Below are 19310 nucleotides of genomic sequence, written 5' to 3'. Positions count from 1 at the left end.
CGGAGTTTCGCTCTTGTTACCCAGGCTGGAGTGCAATGGCACGATCTCGGCTCACCGCAACCTCCGCCTCCTGGGTTCAGGCAATTCTCCTGCCTCAGCCTCCTGAGTAGCTGGGATTACAGGCACGCGCCACCATGCCCAGCTAATTTTTTTTTGTATTAGTAGAGACGGGGTTTCACCGTGTTGACCAGGATGGTTTTGATCTCTTGACCTCGTGATCCACCCGCCTTGGCCTCCCAAAGTGCTGGGATTACAGGCTTGAGCCACCGCGCCCGGCCCAACCGAATAGATTTTTAACTTCCTTCCCGTAAGTGTTCATATTCAAAGTCTGAAATAGTTACCTTGACTGTTCTAAATCTTTCTATAATAGGACTGATTGATACTCTGGAGGAACAATTTGAGTAAAATGGGAACTGTTTGCTAACGTACTATAACTTCTGTGAGGAATACTAGGTACACATATACAAAGGCATACAGTTGAACCCAGCCCCATGGAATACAAAATGCACACATGCTTACATCTTAAACTTCATTTTGAAAACACGGATATCAAGCACACATCCTATTATACTGTTATACTATTACACTGTTTTCCTGGAAATTTTAAAATATCTTTTGAGTTCACTGCAATGCCCCCAGGGAACCTCAAACAGCTTGGGAATGAATACACCAACTGGACTGGATCTCATGGCTCTAAATGTTACCTATGCGTTTCTCCAAGTGGCTAACCCAAACTTCTCTCCAGGACTACAAGTGTGTATACAGTAGTCCCTCCTTGCCCGTGGTTTTGGTTACCCAACGTCAACCGTGGTCCAAAAATAGTAAATGGAAAATTCCAGAAACAATTAAGTTCTAAATTGCACACTACTTGGAGAAGTGTGATGAAATCTCTGCTCAATCCCACACAGGATGAGAATCATCCCTTTGTCCAGGGCATCCACGCTGTCTAGGCTCCCCAATGTGTTAGTCACTCAGTAGCCTCTCTAGGGATTAGCTCTATTGTTTCAGTGCTTGTGGTCAGGCAACCCTTATTTTACTTAATAATGGTCCTAAAGTGCAAGAGTAGCGATGCTGGCAATTCACATATGCCAAAGAGAAGCCTTACAGTGTCTCCTTCAAGTGAAAAATCAAAGTTCTTGACTTAATAAACAAAAAACATCGGCAAGGTGCCGTGGCTCCCGCCTTAATCCCAGCACTTTGAGAGGCTGGGGAAGGGAGATCACTTGAGGTCGGGAGTTCGAGACCAGCCAACATGGCAAAAACCTTGTCTCTACTAAAAATACAAAAAAATTAAGTCTGTAATCCAGAACTCTGGAAGGTCGAGGCGGGCAGATCACCTGAGATCACGAGTTCAAGACTAGCCTGGCCAAAACATGATGAAACCCTGCCTCTACTAAAAATACAAAAATTAGCTAGGCATGGTGGCACGCACCTGTAATCCCAGCTACTCAGGAGGCTAAGGCAGGAGAATTGCTTAACCTAGGAGGCGGAGAATGCAGTGAGCTCACGCCACTGCACTCCAGCCTGGGTGACAGAGCAAGACTCCAGGCTGAGGCAGGAGAACCGCTTGAACCCGGGAGGCAGAGGTTGCAGTGAGCTGAGAGCGCCACCACACTCCAGCCTGGGTGATGGAGTGGGACTCTGTATCAAAAAAAAAAACCAATAATAAAGAAAATCATATGATGAGGTTGCTAAGATCTGCGGTAAGGATGAATCTTCTGTCCATAAAATTGTGAATAAAAAAGAATTCGTGCATTATATATATAGGGTTTGGCACTACCCGAGGTTTCAGGCATCCATGGGAAGCCTTGGAATATATCCTCCAAGGATAAGAGGGGCTACTGTCTATTCGAAATTTCCACTTGGATATCAAGCACCTTAAACTCAACATGTCCAAAATAAAAATCCTGATTCCCTGTGCATTTTCTACCACTTCTCTCCAAAGTCTTCACTATGTTAGTAAACAGCAACACTTTTTTCCCCAATAGCTAATGCTATTGGAAAATGATTCCATTTTTCTCTCACAAACCAAGAGGCAAATCCTGTTGGCTCTACCTTCAAATTATATTCAGAATACAACTACTGCTCACCACCTCCACTGCTACTACCCTGTTCTAAGCCACCACCATTTCTCACCTGCATTTTGCTTCTACTTTCAAACTCGGTAGCTAGAATGATCCTATAAAAGGGGAAGTTCCATCATCTCATTTTCTGTACCACACCGTTCAATGGTTTCTAAGATGCCCCCTCTTTTTCTCATGTTCTACTTATCTCTTACCCCTTTGCTCCAACAAGATGAGTTATCTTGCTCCTTCTGGAACACACTAAGTACAATCCCACATCATAGCCTTTACATGTTGTCGTTCCCTCTGCTCCTTCCCCCAGATATTTACCCGTGTCACTCTTTTGCATCCTGCAGGTTTTTCCTCAATATCATCTTAGAGAGGTACTCCTTGACTGTCCTCATATAGTACCGTTCCCCACACTCCCTATTCCCCTTTCTCCTTGCTATATATTCTGTGCAGCACTTTTGTCCTCCTTTCTGACATGTGTCCATGGTGCATCTCTCTCCACTAGATCATCTGTTCTAAGAGGACAGACTTAGTTTTGTTCACTGCCATATTTAACAGTCCCAAAATAATATGTTATAGACACTCAAATACAGAATAAAAATTATACCAGCCATTTTAGGAAGTAAAATTATACCAACTGTTTTGTCCTAATTAACATCAAAACATCCCTAAAGTTCATATTATTGGGAGATTTTCTATCCTCCATTTGAAACTCTCTCTTTCTAATAATAAAATGTAATGCTCTTTTTGATCATATCCATAAACAAGAGATTTGACTAATCCAAAAGAAATTATACTTTGATTTTCCTAGACTCTTAAATTCTATTCATAAGCTAAGAAACTAGATTGCCCTCTATTACAAGCTACTGGGAAATTTACTTTTATTTCTTATACTCTCTAAAAATCATTTTTAGACAGCAACTCTCAAATCTTGATCTATTATTTTTTTCTCCTCACCAAACTTGCTCCTCCATCAAACACAACTGCTAAGGAAAATTTCTAAGATGTAGGCCCCAAACAACCTTGTCCCACAGCAAGACCTAAGAAAAGGCACTTCAAAATCTAACACAATGTATCTTGACCAAAGATTACCTGTAGCCCTCACTAGGCAACTTGGCCCAAGTCTTAAAAAAAACACATTTTACTTCTGTCTCATTTAACTATCTAGTCCCCCATATCTTCTCTACTAGCTGTCTTCAATGTGAAAGGGGAGAAGGGGGAGGAGACAGAGGGAGAGTAACGGACCTTAATAGGAAATTAAGTGATTATCCTCATAAATAAAGTAAGTCTGCATTTGTTTCAGAGCTTCCTAATGTGATAGAAAACCTCAACTCAGGGGATTTTACTTCCTCTGAAGACTATCTCAGCTGTGCTTTGTGTATGCTAAGGACGTTTAGACACACCTTGTACAGGCCATGCTGTCAAATGTACTAAAAAGATACTTGGATTGTTTTATATCCTGAAAACAATGGACCAGAATCCTGCCCCACTTAAAGAATGAGTTGGCTCCTTGTTACCATGGTAATAAGCATCTCATGAATGGGGATAATTTGCCACTTTGCTGAAAATTTAAGCATTAAAATGGTTTTTTTTTTTTTTTTAATCAGAAATGAGGTGGAAGGAGCTACAGAACCAATTATATAGTATATTTAAATAACATGTAAAGGAATGTGTTTTTTGATTCTGAATAACAAGATTTTAAATTGTTTAGTTAAGGCCGGACACTGTGGCTCACGCCTGTAAACCCAGCATTTTGGGAGGCGAAGGCGGGCGGATTATCTGAGGTCAGAAGTTTGAGACCAGCCTGACTAACAATGAGAAACCCCATCTCTACTAAAAATACAAAATTAGCTAGGCATGGTGGCGCACGTCTGTAACCCTAGCTACTCGGAAGGCTGAGGCAGGAGAATTGCATGAACCCAGGAGGCCGAGGCTGCGGTGACCTGAGATCGCACCATTGCACTCCAGCCTGGGCAAGGGCGAAACTCCATCTAAAAAAAAAAAAGTTTGGTTTATAAGAAAAGAGAAGGGAAGAAGACCAAAGAAAATAAACATGTTAGGCTGTATTCTAACATGTACAGCTCTACACCATCATGACTCAGCACTGCAGATGTTTCAAAACAGAGGTTTTCAGATTGTTCATAAATACACAAAGACATTAAAATATTCATAAGTCTAGAAGGTTCCTAAGCAACAGTATGGTTAGGAGGAAAAATCCACTATAGTAACTAGGAACCAACTAAGGCAAATAGTACTGTACAAGCCCAATGTTGCTAAATTATGACAGATTAAAGAAGCTGTATTCTCAACAAATTCTAAAAGGGAAATAATAATGTTTAGCACTATTAACAGACTAAATGCTCATTCCCCCTGGTCACAATTCGTATGTTGAAACTTAATCCACAATGTGAAGGTACTAGGAAGTGAGGCCTCTTGGAGGTGACTGGGTCATAAGGATGGAGCCCTTGTGAATAGGATTAGTGCCCTTATGAGACCCAGAGAGCTCACTGATCCTTTGTGAGATGATCATCTAAGTGCCAGGAAGCAGGCCTCACTGGACTCTGAATCACCTGCTCCCATGATCTGAGACTTCTCAGCCTCCATAAGCCACCAGTGTATGGTATTCTATAATAGCAGCCCGAACAGATTAAGACAGTGCTTATTTCTGATAAAAATTTTTAGCAAACTAGGGATAGAGGAAACCTTCTTTTACCTTAATAAAAGGTATCCACCAGAAACTTACAGAAAACAGCATACATACAATAGCAAAATATTAAAAACAGTCCCATATACAGCCAGAAATAAAGATGCCAGCTATCATATTACTGGAAAAATCTATCATTACTTGCAAACTACACGTTATCTGGAGCTTTCAAGTTAAACCAACAAATTAAAAATTATTTAGTCTAATCTAACAGTAACCTCAATAAACTTAACAAATAAAAGATCAACATTAAGAAAAAAAAGAATTACCACATGACCCAGCAATTCCACTGCTAGGTATATACCCAAAAGATCTCAAACAACTAATTGTACACAAATGTTTATAGCAGTACAATTCAGAATAGCTAAAAGGTAGTAACAACCCTTCTGTCTACCAACAGATAAATAGGTAAACAAACTGTAGCACAGCATACAATGGAATATTAATTCAGCCATCAAAAGGAATTAAGTATTGATACCCACTACAACATGGATAAACTTTATGCTAAGTGAAAGAAGCCAGACACAAAAGGTATATAGCACATGATCCGTTTGTATGAAATGTCCATAGAAGAGGCAACTCTAAAGACAGAAAGTAGAACAGTGATTGCCTAGGGCAACCACTGAGGGGAGGAGAGAATGAGGGTAACTGCTAATGGGTATGGAGTTTTTCTAGGGGTGATGAAAATGTTCTACAGTGGTGATAACTGCACAACTTTGTGAACACACTAAACAGCAGTGAACTGTACACTTTGAAAGGGTGAATTTTGTGCTATGTGATTAATATCTAAATTTTTAAATAGGTCAGTAAGATCAGCAGTGGGAAAAATGTTAACTCCCAAAATGGGCTACAGTAATCAAGATAGTAAGGCAGTAGTGCGGAAATAAGTGGTTCAATAAACTGCACCCTAAATGATTAAGGAGAGACCAAGTAAATGGGAAATGCAAGATGTTTGAATAAATTGAAAAAACTGGATCTCTGAGTGAAATGATAAAAAACATCATAAACAAAAATTTTAAAGGGGGGGCCATGGTAGGGGATGCCTCATGCCTATAATCCCAGTACTGTGGGAGGCCAAAAAGGGAAGATCAATTGAGGCCAGAAGCTTGAGACTAGCTTCGAGAACACAAATGAGACCCTGTATATACAAAACAAAAATTTTAATTAAAAGATTTTTAATTAAAAAGATTGAGCAAAATGTAAAATTCAATATTGTCAAATATGGGAGAATGCTTTATAATCTTAATTGAGTAACTCCTCCTTCCTAAAGACAAACTATTAACATATCTAAACACAAATGTTAAACTTTTTTTTTGGAAAAAAGACACCATAAGGTTAAAACGCAAGCAAAAGAATGGGACAAAAATATTTGCAATATGCATAAAAGATTAATTTCCTTGACACTGGCCAGGCGTGATGACTCATGCCTATAGTGTCAGCATTTTGGGAGCCCCAGGTGAGAGGATCACTTGAGCCCAGGAATTTCAGACCATCCTAGGCAACAGAGTGAGACCTCATCTCATTAAAAATATATAAATTGTTTTTAAAAATTTTCCATGATATTAAATCATTTACTGAAGCCAATGCTGGGGGAGGGGAGAGACCATATTTTAGCACAATACTATCGTTGTAAACCTGAAAAGACTATATGTAGTTTGCAAATACACAGAAAGATGTATTATATAATAACTGGCAAACTGGATATTTGGGAAGGAAATCAGAATTTTTTTGCATCAATTTCAATGTGGTTTGAATTTCTGATCACAAATATATGTTAAATTTTATAATTTCAAAAACAATTTTGGATAGGAAAAAGTCTGAAAGGCAAAACTGTAGGCATCTGAGAGTCACTCCAGATGAGTATTTTTGACAGATCCCTGCAGCAGCATTACAGAGAATGGATATGAGACACGAGTATGAAAACAAGTATTGATTCATTTTCTTCATTCAACAAATGATGAAAACTTGGCTGTCCCTTGGTTTTCATCATTTGTTGAATGAACAGTTGTCTACTGAGCTAAGCACTAGGACCAGTTAGAAACACTGCAAGCTAGCCGGGTGCAGTGGCTCACATTTGTAATTCCAACACTTTGGGAGGCTGAGGTGGGCAGATCATTTGATGTCAGCAGTTTGAAACCAGCCTGGCCAGCATGGTGAAATCCCATCTCAACAAAAAATACAAAACTTAGCCAGGGGTGGTGGCACGTGCCTGTAATCTTAGCTCCTCGAAAGGCTGAGGTGGGAGGATCACTGAAACCCAGAAGGTGGAGGCTGCAGTGAGCTGAGATCACTCCAGCCTGGGCAACAGTGAGACCCCGTCAAAAGAAAGAAAAGACTGGCAAAAGAAAGAAAGAAAAGAAAGGAAAGGAAACAAACACACACTGCAAGTTGTCTCAGTAAAAGGTCATATATAACTACTTTGGGCAACAGTGCAAGGGAGCCAGGGAATAGAAGGCATCTGTTCTTTGGGGGTGGGGGGTGGGGGATGTGGAAAGCACTTGCCATTTTAAGGTATTTGTGGACAATATTCTTCTGATATTCCTTATATTACAAGATGGCCAAGTATTCCTGGTAAGTATAATCTTTTTTTTGACAACTTGCTGAATAAAAAAAACAAAAAGCCCATATCAGCTTTGCCCTTACAAGTAACTTTTTAAAAAAATTCTTTGACTTTGCAAAGTCCAAGCCCTAAAAATCTCTGAATGAAGGAATTTCAAAGGTCATTTTCTCCTTGTCCACTGTTTATTTTTTGGTTTTCTCAAAAAATGAATAAAAAGAAAACTATCACAACATTAATATTTAATCCCAAGGAAAAATATTTTAGTGAGTGAGAGTTTTTTTTGTGTGTGTGAGACAGAGTCTCACTCTGTCACCAGGCGCCAGGCTGGAGTGCACTGGAGCGATCTCGGCTAACTGCAACCTCCACCTCCCAGGTTCAAGTGATTCTCCTGCCTCAGCTTCCCGAGCAGCTGGAACTACAGGCGCACGCCACCATGCCCAGCTAATTTTTTGTATTTTTTAGTAGAGATGGGGTTTCACCATGTTGGCTTGCCCTCGTGATCCGCCCACCTTGGCTTCCCAAAGTGCTGGGATTACAGGCGTGAGTCACTGCGCCCGGCCGAATGAGATATTTTTAATTATGATTTAATCCACATTGGTTTCTTTTTACAGCTGACATGTTCCCATTTTATAACAGCCATCTGCTATCTCAACAGTACCCCAGATTTAACAAAAGTTTTAATAAAGACTATGACTATACATTAAAATTATTCAACTATCTCACCTTAAAACTTATTTTATTAAAAGCACCCAGTATTAGCAAAGAGACAAGAAAAAAGAGTCTGCTGGTAAGTGGCAAAAAATTCACTCTACCATCTAGCTTTGGGCAGCTAGCTAACCACTTTCCCATCTAGGCTAAAGAAAGGAGCTTGTCTGAGGCTGCTGGTCAAGCACACAAACACTATTTACCTTGACAAAGTCAACTGCCTGAGCAAGCTTATCCTAAACCTATCATAATTCTCCCCAAACCATGCCAAGGAGGTCCCTCCTTGCTGGTAGATTTCCTCTTTCCAAGGCATGCTTCAGGCAATGCCAAGGTAGGTGCAGGTCTGTTTTGAGAAAAGATTATGGCAAGCATAGCAGTTACAGGACCTGGATAACCTGAGACAGTCCAATTTCATACTTTTTTTTTCACTTAAGGTGTTTTGTTAAATATGCCTTTCAAGGTGATTTAACAGTTGTACTCTTAAAAGTTTCCTATGAAAGTTCAGGGAAAAAAACCCTTTCACACACTATATAGAATGTTCATCCTGTGCACACAATCATATGAAAAAACCTGGACTAATTCTCCTGCCACTCATCCAGGGAAAGAGAAACATTTCTTCCCAGGGTTATCACCAAAAATTACAAAGGATTAAAAACAAAACAGCCATTACCCCATACAGAGTCATCATATAAACTGAAAACAACTAAAATACAAATGATTGTGAGGAAAGGACAGAATGGAAAGAAGAACAATAAAAAGCTGTTGCAAGAAGTCCTTTCTGTATAAATGCTTAATAAAATTTGGCACCTGGATATTTGTATATACCAGATTTTAAAAAATAATTACCATTTCACAACTTTGAAAGAGAAAGTTCACCTAAAAATCTATCACATGTACACTGTATCACAGGTACACTGTCAAAAGACACTTGACCAGGTATTTATTTCTTTTAGATATAGCTGTCACTGTCTAGAACCACAAAAATCTTCTTTTAAAAAAAGTGTAAACATGTGCATTCCTCAATAGAAGAATCCATGAGTTTCTTAAGTGCCTAACAGGCCCACATTCCCCTTCTAAATCCATTGGAATAATGGGAACATTTTTCTACTTAAACTGCCACCTTATATCCTATGACCCTTCTACACTGGCCTTAAAGGTAACCATCAACAAACAGACAAAGGAGAACTTAGTGGACTATGAGATGACCTACTGTGAAATTAGCACCATGAGAGTCTAACCAACTCAGTAACATCAAATCTCATGGAGACAAATCTTCCAGTCTTGATTGACAAAGCAATAAATGCCGACTTGGGAGTGGGTAAGATGACCAGGTCACCAAAACTAGCCACTGATGAATAACTGGAACTGCTAGAGAATTAGAGACAATGGAGTACTGATTGTTTCAATTCTCAAGAGCAAACAATGTGACCTGGAACTGTTTTGTGTGTCTTCTAATCTCCTCACACAACCATATAAAAAACTGATAAAGCCCAGTACAATGAGTCACCCTTGTATTCCCAAAATTCTGTGAGACCAAGGCAAGAGGATCACCTGAGGCCAGGAGTTTGAGACCAGGCTTGGGTAACATAACAAAACCCTGTCTCTAAAAAGAAAAACAGAAGATGGCCGATTAGGAGCAGCTCTAGATTACAGCTCACAGTGAGAGCACGGAGGGTGAGTGGACACCGCATTTCCAGACAGATTTTTATTGCCCACAAACCAGGAGATTCCCAGGTGGGATCTCCCCATGAGTCACCAGCACAGCTGTTTTGGCCAGCGTGGCGGGTCTCTACAAACATACGTGGGTCCGGGTGCCATTTTAGCTGGCAACTGGAGTACCTGGGAGACAGAGTTGCCCGTTCAACTGATAAAAAGGGGACTGAAACAAGGAGCCAGGCCAGGAGATTCCCAGGCAAAAAAGTGCCACGAATCTCCAGCGTGGCTGTTTCAGCTGGTGCAGTGGGTCACCGCACGGGAAATCACACAGATCCCGGTGCCTTTTCAACAGGCAACTGGAACACCTGGGAGACAGAGTCGCCCGTTCAACTGATAAAAAGGGGACTGAAACAGGGAACCAGGCCAGGAGATTCCCGGGCGAAAAAGCGCCACGAATCTCCAGGACAGCTGTTTCAGTGGGCGCAGTGGGTCGCTGCTCGGAAAATCACACAGATCCGGGCACCTTTTCAACAAGCGAATGGAACACCTGGGAGACAGAGTTGCCTGTTCAACTCAAAAAAGGGGACTGAAACAGGGAGCAAGGCCAGGAGATTCCCAGGCGAAAAAGCACCGCGAGCCCCCAGTGAGGCTGTTTCAGCTGGCACAGCGGGTCTCTGCACAAAATCTCACACAAATCCGGGCGCCTTTTCAACTGGAGATGGAAAGTCTGGGAGAGAGAGGCACCCATTCAACTGGAAAAAAAAAAAAAGGGGGGTCTGAGGCAGGGAGCCAGGTGATCAGGCTCGGCTGGTTCCACCCCCACAAAAAACAGCAATCCAAAACACTCTGGATTGAGAGGTTCACAGCAAGCACAACTGAAACCCAGGACGGTCCAGCTCTGTGGGGGAGGGGTGTCCGCCATTACCGAGGCAGTCCACCACTACTGAGGTAGTCCGCCATTGCTGAGGCAGCCCACCATTGCTGAGGCAGTCTGCCATTACAGATAGAGTCTACCATTACAGACATGGGCCACCATTGCTGAGGAGGTTCTAACTATACCCCTATAAACAGGACTGCAGGGAAGTTCACACGGCAGCTGGGTGGAGCCCACAGCAGCTCAGCAAAGCCTCTGCAGGCAGACAGTGACTAGGCTGCCTCCTCGCTGGGCAGGGCAGCCCTGAAAAAAGGCAGCAGTGTGACAGAAACTTATAAAGCCCTACCTTCCTGGGACAGAGCACCATGGGAAAAAAAAAAAGGCGTTTATGAGTTCTGCTGCAGCAGACTTAAACGTACCTGCCTAGAAGCTCTGAATGGAACAACAGAGCTCACAGCTCAGCACTTGAGCTCCTATAAAGGACAGTCTCCACAAGCAGCTCCCTGATTCCCGTATATCCAAAGAGTTACTTCATAAACGAGAGCTCAGACTGACATCTGGCAAGTATCATTCTGGGACAAAGATAGCAGAAGAAGAAACTGGCAGCAACCCTCAGTGTTCTGCAGCCACTGCAGGTGATTCCCAGGTAAGCAGGGCCTGGAGTGGACCTCCAGCAGTCCTACAGCAGAGGGGCCTGACTATTAGAAGGAAAACTAAGAAACAGAAAGAAATAACTTCATCATCAACAAACTGGACGTCCACTCAGAGAAAGTCAACAACTACAAAGACCACAGGTAAATAAATCCACAAAGATGGGAAGAAACCAGCACAAAAAAGATGAAAACACCCAAAACCAGAATGCCTCTCCTCCTCCAAGGGATCACAACTCCTCACCAGCAAGGGAACAAGGCTGTTGCATAGGCAACAATCTTGCATGTTCTTCACATGTACCCCAAAATCTAAAATGCAATAAAAAAATAAATTAAAACAAAACAAAACAAATATAGGTCATGTGGTTGAACAATTACATATAGATGGTTACTTCTTTCTTTACAGAAATAAAAAATATTCCAAAATCAGTAAAAAAAATTTTACTGACTGGACATATATATGACTTCAAATCAACAGGGGATTGGTTATGCTATTTAGAACTTGAACTGTTGAGGTTATTTACCTTTTGTTTTTTTTTTTTTTTGAGAGGGAGTTTCGCTCTTGTTGCTCAGGCTGGAGTGCCATGGCGCAATCTAGGCTCACCACAACCTCCACCTTCGGGGTTCAAGCCATTCTTCTGCCTCAGCCTCTGGGGCAGCTCGGAATATAGGCATGCGCCACCAAGCCTGACTAATTTTGCATTTTTAGCAGAGACGAGGTTTCTCCATGTTGGTCAGGCTGTTTCAAACTCCCGACTTCAGGTGATCTGCCCGCCTCTGCCTCCCAAAGTGTTGGGATTACAGGTGTGAGCCACCGTGTCTGGCTTATTTAGCTATTTTTTTTTCAAATCAAGAATTATGTCCCAGACTTCTGGGTAAGGATGGTAGACTAAACACATAGCTCTTTGTTGATCCTTCCCCAAAGACCAAGGGAAATTTAAAGACAAACTCATATGGTCAAGGAGAAATGGAGATTATAGCCATAAATTTTAAAAGCTGAAAAATAAATGAGTAAGAGCTAAAGGACTCAGATATACCCCAAAACACCAAACCCTAAGGTAAACATCAGGGAACATTCTCCTACAAAAAGTTCCTTAATTAGAAATAGAAGATAATATGGGAAGAATTAACAGAAAATTTTTCTGAAATGTAATCCAATTCCCATATTCCTTTTCTTACTGGCAGTCAGGAATATGCCCACTTTTGCAAAAGGCTAAAGATGATCTCCACATAGGGTTAAAACAGAGGATTATCTGGACTAGGGATCACCATGTAAGGTGGGGCAGTTTAAGTGAACATGTCCATGCCAGATCCCAGCCCATGGTGGGTTGGTAAATGTTTACCAGCTGGGGAGAATGGGGAGAATGAGGGCAGTTATTTGTAGTATTTGCTGATTCTGTGGTAAAAATATCTTACCATGGCAGCTTCAAGCTACCAAAGGATGTCAGTGAACACCGTTCAGAAGAGATGCGCAGTAGCATATTACCATACAGTAGTTCACCATACAGACAGAACAGGAGTGAATAACCTTGAGATCATCCATAAGAACACAATGTAACAAAATAATTAGAAGCTGATGAGTTTTTAGTATTTATTACGTTCACTTTTTTTTTTTTTTTTTTTTTTTGAGACAGAGTCTCACTCTGTCACCCAGGCTGGAATGCAGTGACACAATCTCGGCTCACTGCAACCTCTGCCTTCCTGGGCTCAAGGGTTTCTGCCACCTCGGCCTCTCAAGTAGCTAGGACTACAAGCATGCATCACCTCATCTGGCTAATTTTTGTATTTATCTTGTTGTTTTATGTAACTTAACTATAAATTTGTATAATTTTAAATAATTATTATATTTAACAACTGGCTTGCAAAATTTCTGAAAATTTAACACTTGGCTCCAATAAGCTAGTATGAACCGGCTCTAACACATCACTTACCCAAGACCCTTCTACCAATACCGTTCCCAAAAGGCTGACACAGTTAAGGCCTTTAACTTTCAGAGAGAGGAAATCTCTTCCAGTGGGAAGACACTTCTGTGGGAAATCTGATCAGTCATTAATTATCCTAAGAGTAGAAATGCAGAGATACTGAAAAATTCCCCAGTCTAAATTTGCCAACCAGATCATCCTGCAGTGAAGCTTAGTTAGTTGATAAGCCCTACTTGCATTTTCAGAGCTTCTAATCAGCTTTTTAGAATCTTACTATTGAATATGAACAAACAGCCAAGAATTGCTAGACATCTGTAGCACAGAAGTTGGAGATAAAAGCAAGAAAAACAAAATGGAAAAAAAAAGAGACCAGGATCAACTTCATAGGCGTGTGACTTGGACAGTCACACAGAGCTGTGGACTATGAATCCGATAATTGGTTTAATACTCTGCTGTTGCTGCTCGATATTCTTTTATGTATTTATTTTTTTTAGATGATCTTGCTCTGCTACCCAGGCTGGAGTGCAGTGGCATGATCTCAGCCCAATGCGTCTCAACCACCCAGATTCAAGTGATCCTCCCACCGCAGTCACCTGAGTAGCTGAGACTACAGGCATGTGCCACAGTGCTCAAACAACCTTTTTTTTTTTTTTTTTTTTGGTAGAGACGGAGTTTTGACATGTTGCCCAAGCTGGTCTCGAACTCCTGAGCTCAAGGGATTCACTCACCTCAACCTCCCAAAGTGCTGGGATTACAGGCGTAAGCCACTGCACCTAGCATGTAGTGGAACTGTTTAATCAACGTTGAACAAGGGGCTCCATATTTTCATCTTGTACTCAACCTTGCAAATTATGTAATCAATTCCTGATAGAGACCACGCAGGCATAAGAAACCTCTGGAGAAAAAAAACGAATCATTATTATTTTTAGAAATATAAGAGAAAATATTAAAATAAGAGCAGTATACTATCAAAAAAAAACTAAAATAGAGAGCAAGCACAAGTATGCTTTCTCAGTAGAAATGAAAAACTCAAAAAATTAGAAATGAAAAAAGAGAAAAGGAGAAAAAACATTGGAACATTGGAAGACCAGTTCAAAATGTTCAATATCTGAGTAACAAGAGTTCAAGAGAAAAACGAAGAAAAAAGGAGGGAAGAAAGTCATCAACAAAATAATGCAAGAGTAGTCCCCAGATTGCAGGGGTTCACCAATTACTCACAATGATGGAAAGGATTCATCAAGTACTCAGCATCAAGTGCCTCACCACATTAGAGCAGCTTATTGTGAAATTTCTAATGCTGAGGGAGAAAGAAAAGAACTGATAACATGAAAAATCAGTAATCAGAATGGCTTTGGTCTTCAAGAGCAATGCAAGAAGCATGGAAGAAACTAGAAAACAATGGAATTTGCCTTTAAAATTCCAAAGGAAAATTTTCAAGCTAAAATTCTATACCAGTCATACAATCAAGAGTCAGAACGGACTTTTCAGCCTATTAGGATCTCAAAGTTTAACTTACATAAACCCTTTCACAGGCAGCTACTTGGAGAACCTGTCCTGCCCAAACCAAAGACTAACAAGAAGACGTGAGATCTAAAAAAAAACAGGTAATCCAACACAAAGAGGTAATGACTATCTCTAAGGTCCTGGGTAAAGGGAAGTCCCAAGAAAACAGGTCAGCATAAATCCAGCAAGCAACCAGTCCAGATGGTAACACATCTTCAGAAATATGAAGCTAACAGAATACTTTAAGTGTCTGACCTTCCTGAAAGTAAGTAAGTACAAGTTACAATTTGAACTAAATTAGTGAGAAGTTCATAGAAAAGTAAAAAAAGAAAAATATAAATTTCATGGAAAACCAAAAGTAATAAAGTAAGAGTAGTCACAATTACTACATGGCTTAACTGTGAATAGCAATTTCAGTCTTAATGTGTCAACACTGAATACCAGTCTAAGCAATGTTATAAATACCTATACCAGGGAAATGGCGGGGGAAAATTCCTAGGGGTGAGAAGAACTAAATCCTCATGTGCCACAATGGGAAATCAAAAGATAACACCTGAAGCTGAGAAATCAAGAAATCAGAACACAAGAATGCTGTTAAGAACATGCCTGTAATCTCAGCTACTTGGGAGGCTAAGGCAGGAGAATCGCTTGAAGCTGGGATGCGGAGGTTGCAGCAAGCCAAGATCGCGACATTGCACTCCAGTCTGGGCAATAAGAGCAAAGCTCTGTCTCAAAAACAAACAAGCAAACAAACAAAACAAACAAAAAAACCACGGAGGTAAATGCAAAAATAATAAGCTAAAAGAAAGCCTCCAGGAGGGAGAAGTGGGAGGACAAAGTGACAGAAAGACTGCTGCTTTTCAAAACAAGTCTTGAACAGCTATCGACTAAACAATGCACATTTAATATTTCAATAAAAATACAATATAAAAGCGTAAGAATAGTGATATAAGTTCAAAATGTTTTAGTTCATGTCTTTTTTTTCCCAGATTAAATTTTTCCAACAAGATTTTCTCCTTTAATTTATTGTGTTTTCTAATTTTTCAAAAACAAAAATTTATTGCTTGTATAATAAAAACTTGATAATTATCTTACCACTCTCATTGTATACCTACCTGTTACTACTGTCTGATATTTAAATCACCTGTAACTCCATTATTTTCAACTGTTCCTATGTCATATGATACCCCAGTCGGTTCCCAGGGAATAGACTCAAGGTGGGGACAAACGTGTATGACACCCAACCTGGCACACCTCAGGAAGACGGCAGCTTCCCTTTCAGGAGGCAGCTCAGTACTTTACACCAAGGTGTGTACTTGGGTACCTCTTTATCTCACATTGTTTCCTGCTGCAAGGGTACATACAGTCTGTCAAAGCACTGTAAGACCGTTTCTACTTAAGTTGTGAGAAATTGATAAACACAATAAACTCTAGAATATGCCGTAAGGTGGCAATCAAATCAATTTTTTTTCATATCTTTCTTACTCCCAACACTAAATTACAGGTTTTCAGGACTGGGCACGGTGCCTCACACTGTAATCCCAACACTTTGGGAGGCCGAACTGGGAGGATCACTTGAGCTTAGCAGTTCCAGACCAGGTTGGGTTAAAAAAAAAGGGAGACCTCAGCTCTCAAAAAAAATTAAAAAAAAAAAAATTAGGCATGGTGGCATGCCTGTGGTCTTAGCTGCCTGGGAGGCTGAGATGGGAGGATCACTTGAGCCTGGAAGGTCGAGGGTACAGTAAGCTGTGATCATGCCACTGCACTCCAGCCTGCGTGGCAGACCAAGACTCTTGTCTCACACATAAAGAAGTTTCTAGTGTACGTGATATGGTTAGGCTTTGTGTCCCCAGCGAAATCTCATCTTGAATTATAATCCCCATAACCCCTGAATATCAAGGGAGATAGTATATGTGTTCTCCTAATAGTGAGGTGAGTTCTTACGAGATCTGATGGTTTTATAAGCATTTGGTAGTTCCTCCTGCGTCCATTCTCCCTCCTGCCACATTGTGAAGAAGGTGTCCACTTCACTTTCTGCCATGATTGTAAGTTTCCCATGGTCTCCCCAGCCATGTGGAACTGTGAGTCAATTAAACCTCTTTACTTTATAAATTATCCAGTCTCAGGCAGATTTTTATAGCACTGTGAGAACAGACTAATAGAGTAAACTGGTACCAAGAGTGGGGCACTGCTATAAAGACACCCAAAAATGTAGAAGTGACTTTGGAACTGGGTAAAAGGCAAAGGTGGGAACAGTTTGGAGGACTCAGAAGAAGACAGGAAGATGTGGGAAAGTTTGGAACTTCCTAGAGACTTGTTAAATGGCTCTGACCAAAATGCTGATAGCATTTTACCTAGTGGACAATGAAGTTCAGGATGAGGTGGTCTCAGATGAAGATGAGGACTTACTGGGAACTGGAAAAAAGGTGACTCTTGCTATACTTTAGCAAAGAAACTGGCAGCATTTTGCCCCTACCCTAGAGATCTGTGGAACTTTGAACTTGAGACAGATGATTTAGGGTATCTCACAGAAGAAATGTTTAAGCAGCAAAGCTTTCAGGAGGTGACTTGGGTGCTCTTAAAAGCATTCAATTCTATGCATTCACAAAGAGATGGTTTGGAATTGGAACTTATGTTTAAAAGGGAAGTAGAACATAAAAGGTTAGAAAATTTGCAGCCTAATGATGTGACAGAAAAGAAAAACCCATTTTCTGAGGAGAAATTCGAGGCAGCTACAGAAATCTGCATATGTAACAGGAGCCAAATGTTAATTGCCAAGACAATGGGTAAAATGTCTCCAAAGCCTGGCAGAGATCTTAACAGCAGCCCTTCCCATCACAGGCCTGGAGACCCAGGAGGAAAAAAATGGTTTCCTGGGCTACACCCACAGCCTTGCTGCTTTGTGCAGTCTTGGGACTTGGTGCTCTGCATTCCAGTTGGGGTGAAAATGGGCCAGTGGACAGTTCAGGCCGTTGCTTGAGAAGGTGCAAGCTCCAAGCCTTGGCAGCTTACACACGGCGTTGGGTATGTGGGTGCAAAGAAGAATTTAAGTTTGAGAACCTCTGCCTAGATTTCAGAGGATGTATGGAAACACCTGATGATCAGGCAGAAGTTTGCTGCAGGGTGAAGTCCTTATGGAGAACCTATGCTAGGGCAATGTGGAAGAGAAATGTGAGGTGGAAGCCCCAGAGTCCATACTGGGACACAGCCTAGTGGAGCTGTGAGAAGAAGGCTGCCACCATCTTCCAGACCCTAGAATGGCAGGGCCACTGACAGCTGGCACCGTGCATCTGGAAAAGCCACAGACACTCAATGCCAGCCCATGAAAGCTCCATGAGGGGAGCTGTACCCTGCAGAGTCACAGAGGTGGAGCTGCCCAAGGCCATGGGAGCCCAAATCCTGCGTCAGCATGACCTGGATGTGAGACATGAAGATCATTTTGAAACTTTTAATATATATATTTTTTGAGATGGAGTCTTGCACTATTGCCTGGGCTGGAGTGCAATGGTGTGATCTCGGCTCACTGCAACCTCCACCTCCTGAGTTCACAGGATTCTCCTGCCACAGCCTCCCAAGTAGCTGGGATTACAGGCGCACACCACCACACCCGGCTAATTTTTTTATTTATAGTAGCGGTGGGGTTTCACTATGTTGGCCAGACTGGTCTTGAACTCCTGACCTTGTGATCCACCCACCTTGGTCTCCCAAAGTGCTGGGATTACAGGTGTAAGCCACTGTGCCTGGCCTGGAACTTTAAGATTTAATTAATAATTAGCTAGGCATGGTGGCAGGCACCTGTAATACCAGCTACTCTGGAGGCTAAAGGAGGAGAATCCCTTGAACCCAAGAGGCAGAAGTTGCAGTGAGCTGAGATCACACCATTGCACTCCAGCCTGGGCAACAAGAGCAAAATTCCCTCTCAAAAAGTCAAAAACAAAAAAAAGGATTTAATGACGCCAGATTTCAGACTTGCATGGAACCTGTAGTCTCTTTTGTTTTGGCTACTTTCTCCCATTTGGAACAGGAACATTTACCCAATGCCTGTACCCCCAAGGTATCTTGGAAGTAACTAACTTGCTTTTGATTTTACAGGCTGCTATGCGGAAGGGACTTGCTTTGTCTCACATGAGACTTTGGACTTTAGGGTTAATGCTGGAATAAATTAAGACTTTAGGGGACTACTGGGAAGGCATGATTGGCTTTGAAATGTGAAACGGAAATGAGATTTAGGAGGGGCGAGGAGCACAATGATATGATTAGACTTTGTGTTCCCACCCAACTCTCATCTTGAATTATAAACCACATAATCCCCACTTGTCAAGTGAGAGAGTGGGTGGAAGTAACTGAATCATGGGGCAGTTTTCCCCATTCTGTTCTCATGATAGTCAATGACTTCTCACAAGATCTGATGATTTTTTTTTTTAAAATATGGAACGCTTCACAAATTTGCGTATCATCCTTGCACAGGGGCCATGCTAATCTTCTCTGTATCGTTCCAATTTTAGTCTATATGCTGCCGAAGCGAGCACGATCTGATGGTTTTATAAGTGTTTGCTAGTTCCGCCTGTGTTCATTCGCCCTCTTGCCACATTGTGAAGGTGTCTGCTTCACCTTCCACCATGACTGTAAGTTTCCTGAGGCCTCCCAAGTCATGTGGAACTGTG

At 41.4% G+C, this 19310-nt stretch overlaps 1 protein-coding gene and 1 non-coding gene across 4 annotated transcripts in view; both read right to left on the bottom strand.

The window, feature by feature from the left end:
• FBXO34 (F-box protein 34) overlaps window positions 1–19310 on the bottom strand; it is an 85730-nt gene that overhangs the window by 29181 nt on the left and 37239 nt on the right. The window lies entirely within an intron of this gene.
• LOC135270521 (U6 spliceosomal RNA) lies at window positions 19069–19175 on the bottom strand. The gene has a single exon (XR_010338682.1). It is a non-coding gene; the product is annotated as a U6 spliceosomal RNA (small nuclear RNA).

Source organism: Aotus nancymaae, unplaced genomic scaffold, assembly GCF_030222135.1.
Source record: "Aotus nancymaae isolate 86718 unplaced genomic scaffold, 86718_ANA_hifiasm-v0.15.2.pri h1tg000062l, whole genome shotgun sequence".
Taxonomy (NCBI): domain Eukaryota; kingdom Metazoa; phylum Chordata; class Mammalia; order Primates; family Aotidae; genus Aotus; species Aotus nancymaae.
This window is presented reverse-complemented; position numbering and strand designations above follow the sequence as displayed.